Here is a 19,738-nt window from a genome sequence, read left to right as displayed (position 1 = left end):
CCCGAGGACACAACTTTACTTAATTTATCAACCATGACTTTCTCTTCCTGTGTAGATGAAGTTAACAGCTTCTCTGCTCTTACTAGTCTTCCATCTTTTCTTCTGACTTTTGGGGGACTTGTTTTCTTTAAGTTAAATATAAGTGTTTTCTGCTTTCCCTCCATTGTTAAGTTTTAAGTTGCTTATTTTTTACATTTATATAACATGTTCTAGAAACAAAATAATTCTTGCATTTCATCTAATATGACAAAATTGAAACTGAGCATCTGGATCAGTTACTGACCCATAGTAGATGCTCAGTAACTTCACGTTGGATGCATGAATGGGTGGGTAAATGAAACAATGAATTAAAGAAAGCAAGTATGAAGGAAAAAGTTGGTTTGTAATGAATGCTATATGCCATTATAGTTGTTTTTATACCTCTCACAGTTATTTGTTGTGCTGCCTTAATTTTAAGGTTCACTCATGACACACCACTTTAAATTAAATATAGGTATTTTCTAGATTAATAATAAACTTCATGAAATCCCCATGCAGAATTTTTTAATCCATCTCCACTGCAATGCACCTGGATGACTTAAGTAAAAGCTGCAATATTAGGAAAGACAGGATGGTTGGCAAGATGGAACTGACTTTGACTCAAGTCTTATATGGAAACCTGTTATTGTACTCCTAGGGCATCATGTAGAGGTGGAAGTCTAAGTTTTAGACTAGGGAACACTGTGATTTTCCCTAACAAACCGTATTTACTGAAACACATGTGTTAAATATATCTGGGTGGACTGGTGGGGGTTTGCTTTGGGAAACTGGCTATAATTTGAAAGGAGCTTCTGTTAATGTCTGTGTTTTCCACACTGCATCTGCTGGACCTTATCAATGAAGTGGAATACACTGAAGGGAGAATTGTGTCCCAGTGGAGAAAAACTTGAGTAAGCCTGGCTGCAAAAGTACATGGCCACAATCGTAATCTTTCTTTTTAGAAACACAATTTAAAATAATATAAGGGTAAGCATTTTGTTTAGGTAACATTTAGTCTAAACCCTTTCTTTTACAGATGAAGAAACCGAAATGTACTGAAGTTATATTATTTGTCTAAAATGGCACAACTAGTTTGTTGTATAGAATGCCAAATGAGGTCTCTTGACTTCCAGTCCAGTGCAATTTTTGTACATGACATCAACTCTTAATTTATTATAAAAGAGTCAAGTGATACAAATTCAAGAAGATGGAAATGTAATTAGCATGACATAGACAACATTTTCAACAGTGGTGAAGCATTTGCACTATACTTAAGACATACCAACACTGAGGAGAAAAAAGAGGGAATTCAGGGAAAACTAAAATCCAAGAGGTTATGTGATTGGGATTGAAATAATAGTCTACTTAGAAAACGGTTCAAGAAAGGACATACCCCAAACTAACTTATGTTCACAGAAGCCAAGTTGTGCAATTCACATTGAGAGAGGAATGCGCTGGTGGGGAAGTGAGACTTCATGTAGAAAATGGCTTTTGAAGGGAGAGTAATGTTCACATAGTTAGGGAGGAAGAAGGATATCTAATTAGGGGGAAAAAACCTGATGTGAAAGTGTGTGTAGTGTAAATGGGGCTGTTGCAATGAGATTCACTGTTGGTGGACAGCAGCCAAAAGCTTGGAAAAAGGAAAATAGGTTTTGGTGTGTAGGGATAGGTGAGATTAAACTATGTGGTAAATTGGGAAGAGCATAGACTTCGAAACCAGAGAGACCTGAGTTGGAAGTGGCATCTGTCATTTAATAACTTGACAACTCTGCACAAGTTACTAAACTCTCTGAGCCTTGGTCTCCTCATCTGTATAATGGACAGATTACCCACAGGGTTGTGTCAGTGAGACAACGTATAACATGTTCAAAGACGCCCTCCCCAACACACATAATATTTGTGTGGTAGACATAACCCTTTATCTTCTTTCTCCTTTGGTTCCTCTAAAATGCATGACACACAGTTCTAAGAAAACTGATTCATTCATTTAACAAATATATATTAACTGTAGATGATGAATCAGTCACTATGTTGGTGCTGAGAATATTGCAGAAACAATGAAGAGAACTGTCTAAGATCAGAAGTATGTTCTGTGACAGCACTATAAAGAGTGAATATAACTAGACCACATAGCTAGAGAATACACAACCTTCATCAAATTAACATCCTGTCCAGATGAACTAAGCTAAGTGTTGATATTAATCTGTGGAGAGAAATATTTGATTGATCTTTTATTTTAGTCAAGAATTATGTGCAGAGCATGACACAAGAACTTAGCTGAGAACTATCTGCAGAGCATGACATAAGTACTACATTATACATCCAGGGGTGATATTTAACAGTTCCAAGTACATGGATTACTTTTATGGAACAGTCAGCTTTATGGGCACTTAAAAGTCTATGAGGTATATCTTTGAGCATTCTTTGGTTGACACAGTTCCACTAAGTCTTGCTTCTTGCTAATTGCAAAAGTGTGCATAAGGAGGTATGACATGTGTGAAGGGTCCTATCTACTTTGGAAATTTTCTTTAAGGAACTTGGACAGAAAAACATCAATTCAAATGGCTTGTGATAATGAGAACAAATCTGATTGAATTTTAAGTTTTCCTAATTCCACAAATTAGCCCAGTCTCTCTCTTTAGGCCAGTTAATATCAGGCTATATTTTATTGTTAATGCTGCCTGTTCTATGGAATACTCACTGTAAGCATGCATTGGCTACATCATTTTGGGATGACAGTTTAGGAATTTGGAGGAGACCTAAAGCTTGTTGATATGGAAAACATGGAACAGTTTTCTCATGAATTTAGAAATACTAACTTCTAGGTACTTTCAATTATTTTCATCTATGGCTGTGAACCTAGGTTTTCATAAATCAGGGCCTATTATATAATCTTCCTCTTTTCTATTTAGAGTAATGAAAGTGTTTGAATGCAATATCATGAGATAGACATTAATGCAGTCCTGCCAGAAACCGGCTTCTTATATCAAAAGGCTAAAACTTAAGTTGTAAATGTGACTTACTTTTAAAAATATGTGAATTAAGAATTTCAAGAAAGGTAAATTAAAACAAATTATAAGATAATTATAATTGAGGAAACCTTAATAGGTCACGTTTCTTTTGTCCGTATTATTCAATGTCCCCTATTTTAGTGGTGTAATACCTGGTCACTCAAGGTGAGGCATACCTGTGTGAAGGTCTTTTGGCTCTGCTTTGTGTATAAATTCTGTATTTTTCAGAAGTTGCAGTATGATTCTGTGTTTGATAATTTGGTGCAATAGGCATTGTTGTGGTAAGAATCTTGCCCTTGATGGAAAGTAATGAGACCACATTTGTTCCTTTTTCACTTTTCATTCAGAAGATGTAAATGCAGGTGGTGTCTTGGTTCTTGGGGGCTTTTCTCTATGGCTCTGTGTGTTGAAGTAGTCACGCAGATTTGAGTATCAAATTTTCAATTTTATTCAAAGATTTTTTTCAGACACATGGCAGACACTTACATCTTGTCTTCCCAGAGTTTGTTTTTAATTGGGGAAGGGCTTGGCTGATGAAAAAAATACTTTAAAGTGCATTAATGGACTAAATATTCAACTTTATTAATTTTTCTTTCAATCTTGAGATTGTGCATGGTGCTAACTCCTGGCTTGAGCAGAGAGAAGCATCTCTCCATTTTTTGATTGCATATATTTTTCCTTGGTTACTAGTGTTTTTAAGATATATTTTTCTCATAATGTTTTTTTTTCCTTTTTCTCAAAATTCTCTGTATATATTTTCTCTTCACTTTCTAATGTCTTTACCAGATATCATATAGTTACTTCCTGGACTATGGTTGCCTCACTTTTATTCAATCTACCTTTACTGACACATCATTGTAATTAAGAGAAAAATATTTAGGAATTGCCTGTGTCCTGGTAAAAGAAGAATCAGCTAGGTTGTGCTGTGTAACAAAAATCTTTAAAGTTCTAGTGGCTTAAATAACAAAGTTTTATTCTAATTCACACCTTGTCCATCACAGATCAACAGAGTGGTTTTGCTTATTTTACTCAGGAACCCACACTGATGGAGCCACCACCATCTTGAACATTTCTAGGCTTAATACAAGAAGAAAGAGAGGGTTCTAAAAGGTAGTGAAGTAGGAATTAAATATCACACTCTGTAAGTGACACATCACTTATATTCACAACACATTGGGCAGAACTAGAACTAGTCATATATTTCTATAAAACCAGTGGGGAGGAGGAAGTATAATCCTATCTTATGCCTGGAAGGGGTTGGACTGGAACTACAAGTACTATAGCAGGAAGCTTGCCAGGCTGCCTTTGATCTTAGTTGAAGTTATGAATCACAGATGGAGGGACAGAGAGGTTTGGCTTTGTTCAGCAGTTGTGAAGATTACTGGCATCTGACAATGTCTACACATAGCCAGTTAAATTGCTCTGTACCATGGACAGTCTAATTTGGACTCCAAGTACTTGGCCCCATTCTAGCTTAGTTCCAAGAGTAAAGGCAGGATGACCTAATGATGATAAACATAGGCTTTGGAGCTAGAATCCTGGATTTGAATCCTCAAATCTGTCTTTTACAATCAGTATCTTCTTTGGAGAGTTGTTTAATTCTCTGAATATTAGTTACTTCGTCTTCAAAGTAAGGATGATTACAACAATAGTAAACAGGTTTATTGTCCACACTTTTACCCACCTGGCTGAAATGTAAGCTCTGTTAGAGCAGGGATATTTGTTTATGTCAGTGAACGATTTCTAATTCCTTAGAACGTTGTCTGATACATAAAAGGTAATTAATAAATCCATGTTGAATGATTAAATATATGTATAGGATTTTTATTAGCATCAAATAAGACCATGTATCTGAAGTCTATTATAAAGTGGCTGGTACATATTTAGGGATCAATAAATGGTAGCTATTACTTTTAAAATTCTGGATGGAAATTAAGAAATAAGTTGAGGTTTGCAAATAATGGGGAAAATCTTTCCTAGGTCTGTTCATAGTAGAATGTATTTCAAGGAAGTTCCAAAGATAGGGTAAACTCTGTGGTGGGTTTGGAGGTCCAATTTGATTTTAAACTAAAATTCATTTCTATCCTAGAGAACATCTAAAATATGAAATATTTTTATAACTGGCATTGTTTTTAACTGACATAATTTTGTAACTTTTCCTGGGGTCAAGACAAACTGTCACAGAGTTGTATCTGTTGGGACTTCTCTGAGGGCTATGGGGTTGACATCTGTAGTGCCAGGTTTCATAATTCTCCCTGCAATAATCCATCCATCCATCCATCCATCCATCCATCCATCCAATTAGTAAATATTTATTGAGTGCTACTTCATGCCAGGGAACGAAACTTTCCTGTAAAGTTTCCTCTTATTATTATTTTATTTTCTAATAAGTTAGCAAAGGTTTTAATTTCAGTATTGTTAATGATAATTGAAGACCTATAGTTCAGATTACAATAGGACCCTTCTGGTAACCAGTGTCATATTATATGATAGCACATTCTTGTCCACAGAATGATAATGTATTTGGAACCGTTTTTTAGGTAAACTAAACTGAACCAGAGAGCTAGCAAACATTCTAGCAAAGACGAGGTAATTATGATACCAATACTCCAGTTAGCATCACCCATAGACAAAGGGCCTGACTTGATTAGCCCCATCACTAAATTTTTGGTACTACGGTTAGCTAAATGCCATTTCAAGAGTTTAAATTTGAGGAATTCTAGGAATGTATTTTTCCTTTTATTCTGAATATTTTTGGATGTTTTGGCACAAAAAAATTCTCTGCTCTATTTATTTATGATACTTCTCTGTTGGGAAACAATAATCTTTCTGCTTCTTAATCTAAATCGAACTGCAGTATACCAATAAAACAAGTCACAACATACAAAGTAAATTTTCTCTGTATAAATAACTCTTTAAGATTTATTGGCCTTTTTCTATTTCCCCCTTTCTCTGAGTGGTGTAATCCAAATAAAATGTTGCATTTATTCTCACCTGATAAAATATTCATAAAAGAGACTACTACCTTTGAATTTGGATTAAGAATCTATGAAGAAAACATGGTTATGAATGTTGACCTTTGTCTGAGTACTACCTAAAGCCTATTAGCTGAAACCAACCGTCTGCAGGGAATCTTCTTTTACTTTACCTTTATTTTTGCTTTTTGGTTTTTATTAAAACTTTCATTGACTTTAAAGTACTACATAATGATTTTGAAACAAACAAAAGTGAGTGATTAGTTGTATTTTCACCATGTATGTGCTATGATAAGTGAACCAGGACTTGACTAGAAAATATTGTTGGATGATATGAGTGGCTTTGGAAACAATGAGGGCAATCTGGGAAGATTCCCTCTGTCCCCGATGAGCAGATTTTGCTGCTGTAGAAGTCAGATTTAGAATTGTGATTTTTGATCTTTTATGGTTATTTGTTGCTCTGTGCCATGTGGAGATGAAATGTATCTGTATCTGTCCTCAGGGTAAACTTGCTGCCATGTCCCTTAGTTTTTCACGTGTCCTAGGACAGTAGGTGTATCTTGGTTTTGGCTTTCATCTAGGCTAGAGGATTCCAGCAATACTAAAGGAATTCTGGTGCCCAGCTAGGACTCTGAATTTACTGTGAGATGGGTTCTATTGTGAATATTCTAAAAATCCCAAATCCACAATGATGCACATTAGTGTTCTTAGAAGAGGTAGGTCTCTGATGCTCCTTTTACCCTACAGGAAAGATTTAAAATGGATTATCAAATAAAAGATTGCTTGATGTTTGCTGGAGTGTCACTTGAGGGTGGACAAATAAATCTTTGTGCCTTGGCTCATTTGATAATAAATTCCTCAGTTCAACAATGAAAACACCTTAGTCTCTGAGGGAAAGCCTCATAGAAATCACCAAACATTAGCTGGTTCAGGAGTTCCCAAAAACCAATGAAGGATCACCTCCGTTTTGTGATAACATTTTCACTGGATGGTGTCACACATACGATTTAGTGTAAGGCCGACAAATTGTTTTCCTTGAGAAGATAGTAATTTATTTTGAGATCATGCTCTTCTTTCTTTTTTTCATGTAAAAATGTGCTTTCTTTTATAAGATGATAATGAGAATGGTAGAAAAGTAAAATTCTTAACCATGTAGGTCTCTTAATTTTTGCTTAAAATAAGCCAATTCTTAAAATTTAAAAGTCTGGGAACCAGTGAACTGAACAACTTTAGATCTAGAAGGGGGCCTCTTTGTTCTAACTGCAGTCAGACTACTGTCTTCTAATGTGGGGGGTCGACTGTCTTGGTGAGTCAGATATGTCATCACCTGTCCTAGCCCAGCCTAGCCAAACAGTATTGGATGGGTTAGAGTTCATATTTAGTGTTTTTAAAAACCAAGTTAAATTTGACTAGAACAGCCAGCCCAAAGAGGATCCGCACCAACAGGAACTGACATGGCCTTTGCAGTCAAAGTGTCAACATTTGACTGCCTTGTGGAATTAGATACATTTTAGTGTTAGCGTCAGGGTTTTGAGTAATTCTTATTTTCTAACCTGGATGAGTCCTTGAGTTTTTCAAGATAATTTTCCTTTTGATATTAAACAGTGGTTGAGTATTATTGGAAGTTGTTTCATTCTACTTAAATAATTACACTTAGTAGCTAGACTTACTAAATAAACTCTAGAGAAAGATGTAAAACTCTATATATTTATTTTATATTTTTAATTGTGTGTCAATTGAGGGAATTTTAGGAAATTTAGAAACAAGTGAATAAGAAAATGAAAAGCATTTACACTGTCATTTCCCAGAAATGACAACTGTTAACATTTTTTATACACCCTTTTGGTCTTCTTTGTGCATACATTTATTAACTTGGGATCATGTAGTATGTAACATTTTGTGATCTGATTGATTTTTGCTATTTTACAATATACAGTGACTATTTCCTTTATCATGTATCAATCTTCAGCAATATGATTTTTAATGGCTGCATAATATTCTATTTTACAATCCCATCTTATTGGATATTTAGTTTGTTTCCAGTGTTTCACACTTGCAGATAATGCTTTAATAACCATCCTGTATCCATTTTTATTTTATTTTTTTTAGGATGGCTTCCAAGAAGTAGAATTACTGGGTTAAAGACTATAAATATCTTCAAGATCTGAAGAAAGATTTAAACATTTTTTGAGAGGGGTTAATAAAAATCAGGTACTGTTTTGAGACATATAAATCACAATCCAGATTAAATGTCTGGCAAGCAAATATTCACATTTTCTACAGGAGATTCTGGGGATCTGAGAAAGGGATAATGTAGGGAAAGAATAAAGAACTGAGTTGTAATGTCAGTGTGACCAAATAGGAATGTGGGAGAGCAGAAAAATATTGGCTAGCTGGTCTTTCAATAAAGTTGGAAAATGTTGACATAGATAATCACCCTTGGCAGTGATATCTGTATTAATTGGATCAAGAACTAGCCCAGAATAAATAGTCCAACAAAGTGGACACAGGATTTGTTAGATATTGACTGCCTAACATTAAACTTATATACTTTTAAAATAAATAAATAAATAAATAAATAATGGCTGCATTGGGTCTCATTGCTGCACGTGGGCTTTTCTCTAGTTGCTGTGAGTGCGGGCTACTGTTCGTTGCGGTGCACAGGCTTCTCATTGCGGTGGCTTCTCTTGTTGCGGAGCACGGGCTGTAGGCGCGTGGGCTTCAGTAGTTGTGGCACATGGGCTCAGTAGTTGTGGCTCACAGGCTCTAGAGCGCAGGCTTAAGTAGTTGTGGCGCACGGGCTTAGTTGCTCCGCAGCATGTGGGATCTTCCTGGACCAGGGCTCGAACCCGTATCTCCTGCATTGGCAGGCAGATTCTTAACCACTGTGCCACCAGGGAAGCCCTAAACTTATATACTCTTAAGAACTTTTTTTTTTACCTGTCGAGTTTTGGTGTTTCACACAAAATATAAACTACAGGTTTGTGGTGTTGATGGAGGGGGGCGGGTAGTAACTGGGTTCAGTTGTTAAAGGTTTTATTCAAGAGGTAACTGAAGATAAAGATGGATGTCAAATATTAGGTTTCATGTAATTTATATCTTATTTTGTTGTGCGATTTTAACCTGCAGGTTTTCTACCTACACCTTAACTGGTGAAATATGATAAGAGTGCCACATACTGACTAAGCAACTGCACCATCCACTGCTCTGTGTGCAATCTGATCACACCTCTGGCTTTGTGAGCTGTAGCCATGGCTTTCATTTAAATTACTAGACTGCCATAAATCTGATTTTGGACTGAATTTCATGTGTTTAAAATACTAAACCACTATTTACCAATCCCTAATGAAAAGTCATCATGGCAGTTCAAATACTTATATTTAACTAAAGGTAGAGTGAAATTAAATAGAAGTATATCATTATGAGAAAACAAGTGCAAACAGAGCTCAAAAATGTTCACTCTGTTCTATTCAGTAAACAAAGGGGAAAAGTTATCATGAGTTTATTTTAAAACACCTTTATTTGGGATATGTTTGAACTCCAGAACTAAATTTATAGCCTAACTGACTCACATTCCCCTCAAATAGCATCTCCTCTTGAAGGTTTCCTAGATCACCAGGAATAAATAGCCACTCATTTCTCCATTCAGCCATAAGACCCGATGCATAATACTATCAGTGTTTATCTTCTATTACTTGTTTTCAGGTGTTCCCTTCCAATTAGGCTGTGAACTTGGCAAGGTCTGGCTCTGAGTCTGTTATCTCTGTCTTCCAACGTCCTGGTACAAATAGATATTTGAAACTTTTTTATTGAATGCATGCTACATATGGAGTTGGGCAATTTAGTAAAATACAAAAATCCAAATGCACCTGAATTACAAAAATGTTCTGTGGTTTTTTTTCTTTCATTTCTTATCTGTTTTCAAAGATGGCAAGTATAATACTCCTCAAGATTTCAATAATGTTCACTACAGTTTACAGGTCCATGTCTAGGAATGGGGGAGGGAAAATGAATAGTACCGTTAATAAATATTTATTGGAACCTCTCCATGATACAGAACACTCCACTATCCCTTTAAGATACAAAAAAGTAAGAGGGATGTACTTCAGAAATGAAAAATCTAAAAGAAAAAAAGTATGGCATTTCTCAAATTGTATTAAGGGCTTGTGCTGTTTTTTTCTGACAGCCACAACAGCAGCATCATATGTCTTCCAGGGTTGCTGCAGCACAAAAAGATAGAGCCTGGGGGTATCAGAGTCTTACTGCTTTGTTCCAGAAGTGATACATGTCACAGTCACTCACAGCTCATTGGCCAGAAGTAGCCACATGGCTTCAACCAGGCTGCAAGGGAGAATGAGAAGTCTGTGCATGTGACAAAGAAGGACAAGTCCTGGAATTGGTAAACACTAACTTCAAAGATTAAAACTGAAACAAAAATTTTTAATAAATTAAAATTTAATTATAAAAGTGATAAATACTCACGTTAGAAAATTCAAACAGTATGAAGGAATACAAAGTGATTAACAAAATCCTTCCCCTAACCCAAGTATCCCCAATTTAGCCACTTTTAACAGTTTTGTGCGTTTTGGAAATTTAAAATTTTAAATATATACCCATATATTTTACTTTTTTGTCTGTTTGTTTATAAATCATACTATAGATGATACTAAAATGGGATTATACCATAGATCATTGATACTTCTTGTGGAACATTTTCTATTCAAATAGTCTGTTGCGAACATCTTTCCATTTGAGCATATATGGATCTATCTCATTATTTTTTGTGGCATCTAATGGCAGGGTTTTCCATTTGTAAAGCTAAAATCATCTATAGAGATTGTTTGATCTAATGCTGATAATGCTGATGAGGTGGAATTAGAGGAGAAGAAGAAGAAAGATAGTGATATTTGATATTAGTTGTGTTATTCCATGGGCCAGGCTCTGTGATAAGCATTTCACAGGCAGTATCCCTTTTAATCCTCATAGCTTTAGGTGGGATGAGGTAGGCAATGTTATAACCATTTCACAGAGGAGGAAACTGAGGCATAATGAGGTTAAGAAACTTGCCCCAAATCACACAGCAAGGAAGTGACAGGACCACACTATGATTCATTTCTTCCTGGATCCAGAGCTTGTGCTCATAACCCTGGGATATATTGTCTCTCCAGGGTATGAGACTTTAAGTCTTGATGTATATTTCAAAGTTACTTTCTGAAATTTTAACACGGTATTAAAGTCCCAGCAATAGTGAAGAGTACCTGTTTCCCACACCTTCATCAACCCTGAGCTGGTTTAAACTCTGCCATCCTGACATGTAAACACTGTGTTGGTTTTTGAGGACCTCCAGAGCTATGAATTGGAACACAGACAGAAGCAAGAAAGATGCTAGACACTTCTGGGAAATGATACTTGCTTTGCAAGAATCTCTTGCATTCATACTGTCTGAGAGGAAGGACTTGACAAGATGATTAATTGTGCATTTGCTACTCATTTGAAGCAAATTTCCTTTCCAGTGTCAGCATCAGCCAATCCTCAAGCATTCACAATTATATTTTTGTTTGGAGGATTTAGGGCAAAGAATGAGAAGAAGCATTTTCCTGGTTTCTAAAGGGTATTAATTATGAGTTATGAGAGTGGATATTGAAGGTAATGTGTTGCGCTGTGCTATGACTTTGTACTGAAAGTCACATGAAAAAGGTATCAGCATGTTCTTTAGTTCCCTGTGTGTGTTTGGTATGGAGGCAGGTTCTAGAGAATAGGACCATGGCAAAGGTCCATCTAGCCAAGTCTGAGGGCAGTGTTGCATACAGCAGTTACTTATTGAGTACTTACTATATGCCAGATCCTATGCTAAGCACTAGAAATACAATGAGAACCAAAAGAACTACTGTCCCTATCCTCACAGAGTGTATAGTTTTCAGGAGAAATCAAAAAAATTAAATTATACAACTAAATATCGGCTGAGTCAAGGGACCACCTAGTACATAATACTGTAAGAACCTATGAATAGTCAGGAATGTCCTCCATGAGGAAATGATGTTTGAGTTAAGGTCTGAATGAAGATGAGTCATTAAAAACTTCTCTCTTGGGAAATATCACATTTGCCATCCTTAGGGGATCTAGTTGAAGACAGATCAGATAGTGGTGGTAGCCTTATTATCATTGTCCAGCAAGAGACAATGATTGCTGAGGTTCAGATGTTGGTGGTGAGGATGGAGAGGAGACACATTCAAGAAATGTTTAATAGAGAAAGTCAATATAGCTTACTGATAGCTTTGATTTGGATGGTAGGAGAAAGAGCAGTGTCAAAAATGAAGCTAGCTTCCTGGCTTGCATACTTGGTGGTGTCTTTCTTAGCTATGGGAGTCACTGGGATAGCACTGAGTTTGGGGGAAGTGCATTATGAGCTTGGTTTTGGACAGATGGAACTCTCAGTGCCTTTGAGACATCATGAAGACAGGAATCTTATCTTTCTTATTCACTGTTGTATCCCTAGTGCCTAGAATATTGTCCTGCATTTTGATATGTACTAAGTAAATTTTTTTTTTTTTTTTTTTTTTTTTTGTGGTACGCGGGCCTCTCACTGTTGTGGCCTCTCCCGTTGCGGAGCACAGGCTCCAGACGCACAGGCTCAGCGGCCATGGCTCACGGGCCTAGCTGCTCCGCGGCATGTGGGATCTTCCCAGACCGGGGCATGAACCTGTGTCCCCTGCATCGGCAGGCGGACTCTTAACCACTGCGCCACCAGGGAAGCCCAAGTAAATATTTTTTGAAGTAATTTCATGATGACATGTCTTTTCAATTATTTAAGTTATTTTACCTTTCTTAATGGCATTTTAACATTTTATTCATGTAGATTTTACACAATTCTTAATGGCTCCTTTTTTCATAATGTTTCATTTGTTTTGTTGCTGTAGTTAACATCAAAAGCAACAGGATTCCCCCCCATGATATTCTCTAATAGGTTATTTTTTTCTATAAAATAATGTTATTTATTTTTTAAATTAATGTAACCAGCTACTTCACTTCATTCTCAGATTTTTCTAGTGGATTTTTTAGTCAATTCTCTAGGTTCTTTTAGTTATAGATTTCATTATTTGAAAATAAAATAATTTTGCCTCTTTATTACTTCTTAAAAATACTTTTAAATATATATTATGTCATTTATTCCTTCTCATAACCCAAGTTCAAAAATTCTGATGAGCTCGTTTTCCTAGGTAAGCCAGCATGCAACTTCAAGGTAGAACAAAGTTATATTCCATTTTGTTAATGGATTCCTCTAAAAAAGACAAGTTTTAAAACATTGTGTCTTTCAAAATTTAGTTATGACAACTCTTTAAGAAAGATTAAACATAAATGATGAGACTTTAAATCCTGTAAATGAAGTCAATGCCTGGAGGCATATTCATTCATTCATAAATACTTACTGAATACCTAGAATATACCAGGAACCATTTAGTGTACTCTAGTTTTTAACTACTGTAAAAAAAATAAAGGTAAAAATCCCTGCCATGATGGAACTTACATTCTAGTGAGGATTACAGACAATAACTAGGACAAATAAAGAGAACATATTGTTTGTTAGGTAGTGAAAGGTACCAAGGATAAAAATACAGTAAAGGAGGAAAATATAAGGTGTCATGGAGGGATGGTGAACTGTTAGATAGGACGTCTAGGGAAGGCCTCACTGAAAAGATCCAGTTTAGATAAGAAGAAAATGAGGGGCACATCATCTAGCCATCTGGGAGGTAATTCCAGGCAAAGGGGCAAATATAGCGCAATGGCAGGACAGTGTCTGGTTCATTTTAGGAACAGTGCTGCGGCCAGTATGCCTGGAGCAGAGAGATGGGGGAGTAATCAGAGAGTTCAGAGAGGTAATGCGTATGGAGGGGGGTGGAGTGGAGGCAGATTATATAGGACCTTGTAGGTCATAGTAAGGACTTTGTCTTTTCCTCAGTAATACAAAAAGCCATAGGTGGGTTCAGATGGAAAGAATAACAGGATGTGGCTTATGACTAAGGAGGGTCACTCTACCTGCTCTGTTAAGACTGGACTGCTGCTGGGAAAGGAGACATGTTAAGACCTATTTCAACAATCCACACAAGAGATAATGGTGGTTTGGGTGAAGCTTGTAGCAGTGGAGGTCATGAGAGGTTGTTGGATTAGGGACATATTTTGAAGGTGTAATCAATAGGATTTCCTAATTGATTCGACATGGGGTATGAGAGACATAGAGAAGCTGATGATGCACCAGAGTTTTGGTTTGAATAACTAAGGATAAAATGCCCTTAACTGAGTAGACAGTGGGAGGATTGCTATTTTTATTTTGGAGGGGTTTAGTTATTAGGAGCTCCATAGTGCTATTTGAGCAGTAGGATTTTTAAGGATAGGCAGAGGGGTCTTACAGGGGGTTACCACTGCATTCGTTCTTCAGTTCTGACCCTTAAGGCTCCAACCATGGCAATGCACTGATGAATGTGTGGTATTCAGGCACTATCAGGCTGAAGAAAATTGGGGAGAAAGAAGATGAGGCCAGTCTCACACTGGGCAGGGGAAAGGGAAGAGAACCTGGCTGTTTGCTCCTGTGTTAAGAGATTTAACTGTATGTGCTTACCATGTGGTATTTGTTAACCAAATTACAAAATGCATTATTATTCATAGATACACCCTGTATAAAGACCGAGATTTATATGCCATTTTATTTATTTAGCAAGTACTTATTAAGCATTTCATCTGTGGCAGTTTCTGTGCCAGGATTTGGGGCTACAGAGAAGTATAAGATTTGACCTTTACCCTGAAGCAGCTCACAATCTGGAGGGCAGATATACATAAATAAACAGTGAGAAGTATTATTACAGAAGGATGGTCCCAAGCTATGAGATAAGAGAACAAGGGATGATGAATTGTCAGGTGAGCTGGGCTGTGTATTTCTCCTTTGCTAATTAACTCTGGGATTCCATTTTATTGGTATTCTTATTTTTCCTTGTGAATCAGGGGTTTAACTATGAAGCGATTGCAGGGTAATGTATCATAAGACTCTTCATTGCCTGAGCTGAATTTCCTTCAGGACTTGCAAAATCTTGGGTCATGGGATTCCAACCTAATATTAAAAAAAAGTCCAAAGTTTCTGTTCCTTGTTTGTAATTCTCCTAACACAATTATCTAACTTCTTCTCCAAGTGCCGTGACGAAGCAAAGTTTTTTCAGTAGGGGTACCTATGTGCAGATTGAATGCGTTGTTCATTGTCTTCATTACCAGGTGCTTGAGAAGAAGCAAGACTAGTGATACTCAGGAGTGAGAAGTTCAAGGAGAATTCTTACTGGTGGTGGAGAGCTGAAGATACCTGTGTATTTTGTACTTTTATTGTTCATCCTTTTGAAAGGGCTCTGTGAGCACCATCATTCATTCCATGGTGTTTATTTTCATAGAAATTTCCTTTTCTGTTTTTGGTGGATACCAGCAGTCCAGTGAGGTTCAGTAGACTTGACTGTTGGTTGCCGTAGGACGATTACAACTTTCTCAGCTTCTGTAATAAGATATTACTTGAAAGAGACCATCCAGCTTTCTACCTTTAAATTTATGCAGATGTAGCAATTGCTTTGAATTCACTAAAAACAACTTGTACAATTGTCTTGTGAGCCTAGAATGGTCTCATCTTTGAATTATTTTCTTTTCAGGGTCTTTTTATTTCTATAGTTAAAAGATAGAGAAAGGAAGCAAAAAATGGGGAAAAATAAAATGATTAAGGGATAGTTGTTTATTTAGCTGTATGACAGTTGTTTTTTAAATGCCCAGTTCATATGGGAATCACTTTACATGGTTGATTTGTGAGGACCAAGAATTAGGTTTGTGCCTGGAGTAGGTTAACAGGAGACTTCACCCCACTATGTGTTTAGGGAAGTGTGACTTTGCTTCAGTGCTCTACCACCCTTATGGAGCCCACACCCCTGCAACTACCAAGAATTATAGAAGTAGTGGCTTAATGTTCTTCCTATCCGAAGTTCTCCTCCTACCATATCCTCATCTGGCAGCTAGTCTGTGACTTCTGCTGTACTTTCCATTCAATCTACCTAGCTTGGCTAGAATCCCTTACTTAAGGTTTGTATGTGATTACTTCTAATGATATCATTTTGCACTGACAACAACTAAGCTTCTAAAACACTGAATAGGGCAGGAAAGGGCTAGATCAAGAAATCAGGTATTTTAAAATATGTAATAATATTCTTTTTTTCTGATTACTAGTGAACCTGGGGTATATTATAAACTAAACTGGGTCATGTTGCCCATGGATTGTTTTTACAATAAAGTTAATTTAAAATCTTCTACTTTTTATTTCCGATTTTTAATCTTAGATGTATTCAGGATGTATTCAGCCTAGTTCAATAAACAATTATTAAGCCCTACTACGTGCCAGACGCTATGCTAAATGCTGAGCAACAAACATGACAGAGGCATGATACTGGCTCTTCAGGAGCTCATGCCCCAGTAGAGAACATTGGTGTGTAATAATAACAACTATTACAAAAGTCACCATGTTTTTTTAGACATCTACGTTGTGCCAGCCACTCTCCTTGAGATTTTTCATCCATTTAATCCTCACAATATGCATTCAAGGCATATATTTAATTTCCATATATAACAGATGAGAAGAGTGAGGTTCAGTGAGGTCTAGTCACTTGCTCCAGGTGACAGACAGGAAGTGGTAAACAAGGGTTTAATATTTGGATTATCACAATCCATGACCTGTGTTCGTACCATTATGACACACTACTTACTTTCTGGTACGAGAAAACCCACACCTTTAAAGCAATGGGAAATGGGTTGATGTTCTCTCATGTCTACGTGTTGTCATTAATTAGGAATAAAATTCCTACAGAGTATTCTTACTGCATTTTGTTGTTATAATTTAAGAGGAAAAAAATAAATTTGAGTTGCTCTATTTTCTGGAAGAAACAAGACGTGAAGGTGAAATTTTTAGCAAGCATGTAAGATTTACAGGGAAGTCATATTCAGTAGACTACATTTAATTCAGTGGTGTTTGCTACTGTTCAGAATGCTTTGTACCTCCTTTTCGAAACTAGTTTTAGATTCATTTTAATTCCTCATAAAGAGTTCATTTTATTGTTTTTTATCAAAAAAGAAGACTTGATCAATTTGTCAGTAGACTTGGCTCTGGATAAACTTTGGATGTTTGCAGAAACCAAGCCCACCTTTTAAAGAGGACAATTTGCCACAGTTGAAATTCAAAACAATAGGAGAGAGGTTTTGATGGCAGCTCCACAGTCATTTCTTAAGCAATCAATAGAATCAATGTAAAGTTTTCCAAGGTCATTACTTGAAAGTGGACAATACTTATTGCTATGAGCTGTTATATTTTTAATGAATGATTACTTTATAGTTTCCTATCATACAGGTAGATTCACTGCAACAAAGTAACAGTTTAAAGAGTTCTACTTAACTTGTGAATGTGTTTCTTTTAGCTTCACCTTTCCTAGTCCTTGTCCATGAAGAAGAGAATAGCCATTTCAGGCAGCACCTTCCAAAGGATCAAAATTCAGTTTTAAAAAAGAAACAGGGAGGCAGCAAGAGCGTGAACAAGAGATGGAAAGAGAGGGAGAGATCATCAAAATGAGGAAGTGATTCCTCTAGTTATCAGAAACAGGAGCAAAGTAACAATAGCTGAAATTCACCTCCCCATGGGGGAATGAATCATCAAAATAACCGGTGGAAAACAAGGTTGTGCAACCTTGACCAGCGTGTGTCACCGGCTGGTGGAATTTTTAGAAAGGCAGCAGTTTGGGTTCATCACTGCGGTTCATGATTGCACACACCTGTTTGGGGTATGGATTTTGCAACCCCCCAAAAAGGGGAAACTGAACTCACTGCTCCTCCCGAGCTGTGCAAAAAAGCAGAAAACCACAGCTGCTTGAGCAGTTAACAGATATCAGTAAAATACCCATGTTACATAATTAAGGATAACGTTCTTGAAGCATATGGGCCGGAGGTATTCTACTCTCATTAAAACTTTAGGTAGGAAACAATTTAGCATATTCTCACACATTTCTAGGGTTGAATTCTATAATAAATGTTTGTAATTAGGCATGCTGTAAACATTTTATTAAATAATACATGAAGAAAATGGTTGATGAAATATAGAGGGCTCTGCATTTTGTGTACAATGACACGAAGACATCAAGAAGAGACATAAAAGATTTCTTCTCATTGGCTTGATAACTAGTCACTCTGGGCAGCTTAAGTAAGACTGGATGAGGTTTCATTCGTCAGAACAGCTTGTCTGTAATCTTAAAGAAGTAGCAATTGATGGCTCTGTTTTTTTTTCCTCCTTTTTTAAAAAAATACATTATATGTAGCCTGGTCTTCCCTTGAACTGCTGCTCCTGAACAGAAAGAAGTGCTTTTGACCCGAGCAATGGAAAAATCTCTTGCACTTTATTCTGGCAAGAATAGAGGTCGGCTTGATAGGGGATAATAGGGCTGGATAGAGCCAAAAACACCTAAATCAACATTTGAAAACGTCTACCTTGGCCAACAGGTGCTGTTATTTATAGGTTGGAGAGGAATAAGGGAGGGAAGTCTCCTGAGAATCTCCAAGACAGGTGTTGGGTCCCTGGGGAAGTGGTAGGAAACATGCCCTTGAGATGATATTAGAAGCAGGAAAGAGATTGTTTCAGTTCTGCAGCCCTGTTTGATATTCAAGCCAGGTGATTAATGGTCAACAATTCTGATCTAAATGGAAAAGTGTGTGATCTATGGAAAATGAGCTTGTATGATCCCAGGACATCCTCAAGGGAAGAATGACAACTTTCTGAAGTCATTAAGGTCAACTAGGTATTTTGTTTTCTAATGCGCACAAATAAGAAATCTAGCAACAGAATAAACATGAAATTTGGAATGCCTTCTAGAACATACGTGGGGAAACTGGGCAAGGTTGACATAGATTTTACTGATTTGTCTGCTTAGTAGGTAAATGGGGTTGCCAGTCTGGCAGTTTGCAGTGACAATAAATCACCACTAGACATTTTATTTAAAAATTGACACTGGCTTAAGGGATGTAAGGGATTGTCAGTTTGCTTTTATTTGAGGCCAGGCACAATCATAACACACACAGGCCACCTGGAAACTTCAGCCCACATGCAGAAGCATGACTCAGGTCTCTATGGTTATATTTTTGTATGCTTGGAGAGTGCAGAGCTAAATCAGAGTCTCAGGATCCTGACCAGAAAGATCCTGGCAGACTGGCACAGCCTGGAGACACCCCTTTTGGAAACCAGTTTGGTTCTAGAATTATGATGTAGGAAGGATATCATAGATTTAATGTTGGACAGAAAATTTGGTGGTTTCCTCTTTTATTGGTGGTGGTAATGGGGGGGACCAGCAGAGCCCATGCAGAATAGACAACTTGTGCATTCCAAAAATCACTCTATTATTAAGGAACTGGGTAGCTCTCTATTTTTTTCAGCCTTATCTTGCTTCAAAGTTTACTTTTAAATTTTGTGGTAAATGGAGTCATAGTTTTCAGAAGAAATATACTGAAGTAAGGAATCATGCAACCGCTGTTCTCACGTAAGCAATGATAGATGTTCTTTCTTTGAAAATCAGTGTAATTAAAAGACGACAAAATGGAGAAAAAGGTTACATTGGACCCTTATAGCTACTCTAGTAGAAATGGTGGAGGTGAATTTCCTTCCTTTCATTTGTTTCCTAATTCCCTGAA

This window comes from Pseudorca crassidens, chromosome 6 (assembly GCF_039906515.1).
Source record: "Pseudorca crassidens isolate mPseCra1 chromosome 6, mPseCra1.hap1, whole genome shotgun sequence".
Classification (NCBI taxonomy): domain Eukaryota; kingdom Metazoa; phylum Chordata; class Mammalia; order Artiodactyla; family Delphinidae; genus Pseudorca; species Pseudorca crassidens.
Note: the sequence above shows the minus strand (reverse complement) of the source record.